We start from the raw sequence: 2,166 nt of genomic DNA on the forward strand, positions 1-2,166 counted from the left end.
TCCTAAGCTTTTTAAAATAATATTTTAAAACATAATCACCCAGAGTGATTATAAACACCGTGTAAAAGGCTTTTTGTCTGTCCCAACACTACCCCTCAGAGTCAGCTTGCATGAGGAAAACAGAGATGAAAACCTGCACCTGTCCCATGGTAATCTGTTTTTTTTCTGGTCACATGGTTTCCATGGTAACTGCCATCGTCTCAACAGGCAACAGGAAATAGGATCTTACATATGAGACCAGTGTTGTGCTATGAGGAAAAGGAGAACTCTGTTGCTGATATTTAAGAAGCAGTGGGGACATTCCTGGAGCACCATGTTCCTGATGGAAAACTAGGAGTGTGTGTTGACATTTTGAAGATGGCCTGCAGTCAAAAACCATAAAGGCCCTTTATGTAATAAAAGTTTTAAATTGCAGCGGTAAGTGTACTCCAGGTCATGACATAGCAATAAGTCAACAACTTCCCAACAATTCATGTAGCAGAGTGGAAATATAAAAAGGATATTATCAGAAATCATTTTGTCTCCAACATGTCACAGTGATGTAATTAGAAAATAAAAACACTTTTAAAGACAAAAAAGTTATTCTCAGTTTCACTGTAAAAAAACAAAAAAAAAGGCATGTCAGTTGTTAAACTGTCATAATAATCAGATGTATTTATGTACGAATGCATGTATGAATGATGTCATTAACAGATTATTTCTAAACTTTTTCCATCTTTAACGTAACCTGTAACCTGTATAATTTGACAATGTAAAATTAATCTACAAGGATGAAAATGCCAAGAAAATGTAACTTTGTTTTAAATGTGCACATTATTAAACTAACACTTTGTTGAAGCACCTGATGTTTTCTTTATCCATCCCACAGCTCGAACATATGTAGTACATGACCCAGAGGCCTATTTGCTTGCAGCCTTCAGTATTGCCTGTAGGTCTGTGATACTGTAGGCAGACTTCCTGCCCAGTTTTCATGTGTTTGAGTTCCCTTGAGTCCCTTATGCCTCCACCATTGATGACTGTGTTCACAGTGTTTCATATCCAATATTTATATCCAGTTCTTCTGAAGTGTTAGAACCATCCTACAAGGGCAGTTTAACTTTATTTGGCTTTAACCAGTCTGTTTATCTATATTTTACTTACACAAGAAGACTGAATATTATTAAATAAAGATACTGCAAGTTCAAGGTTGTGCACACACATACAATAATCTTTTTGTATGTTTTTAGTTTGTTTTTCTATAAAATTGTACAAGTTAAAGGTCACAATAAAAGGTTGAACATTTTTTAGAATGCCTTGTTTTTGCTTTTATGTATAAAATCATAAAAACCTGTTATTTTAACAGGATTATGTACACCTATATTCACTCGAGATATACATTGATTAGTTAATAAATGATCAAAGTATCAGAGTGTCCATGAACACAGTAAAGTTGCCAAATATTACAGGTGGGTCCTTGTATACAGCAAAACAACAAAGTCTAACTCTGCTCAACAGGATGTTGGCAAAACAAAATATTTCCTCTATCAGGTGACTTTTATCTCAGCTTTTCTAAAAAGAAAAACATTTAAATAAACCCAACAATGTTTCCAAACAAAAGGTTGGAGCAGCAGTGCTACTCTCTGGCTCAGGAAACAACATGCAAACCTGCAAAATTAAAAGATTACAAACAAAAATTCAAGGCTCTGATAAATTTAAAGAACTTCAAATTATACATTACAAGCATTATATGTGTTATCTTATGGAGCTAGTAAGAAAGCTAAATTTTGAATCACATTTCATAAATATAAAGAAAAACTCGGAAACAGAATGAAAAAAGGCTGAACTTTTCATTTAGAGATGAATGAGATTGTAAATAGGTTTTTAATAATCATAAAAAGTACATTAATAAAAATAAGCAGGGATATATATATATACTTCTGAGAGCATAAATTCCTGATAATCAGCCTTCAAAGACAAATGACTGAGATGTTGCACAAGTTTAATACCACCAAAAAATAACACATAAATCTCAGCGTGGTAAAACATACAATAAAAATTTAAATAATACACATAAAACTTTGGATATCACTGTTCTTTTAATAGGAGCAATCAATATTATGGACAGCTTTCTCATTTATTCTTTACAAATGCAACAATGCAAAGACACAGAGCAAGCGCGCTAGTTAA

The sequence above is a fragment of the Telmatherina bonti genome (genome assembly GCF_933228915.1).
Source record: "Telmatherina bonti genome assembly, chromosome: 7".
In the NCBI taxonomy this organism is placed as follows: Eukaryota; Metazoa; Chordata; class Actinopteri; order Atheriniformes; family Telmatherinidae; genus Telmatherina; species Telmatherina bonti.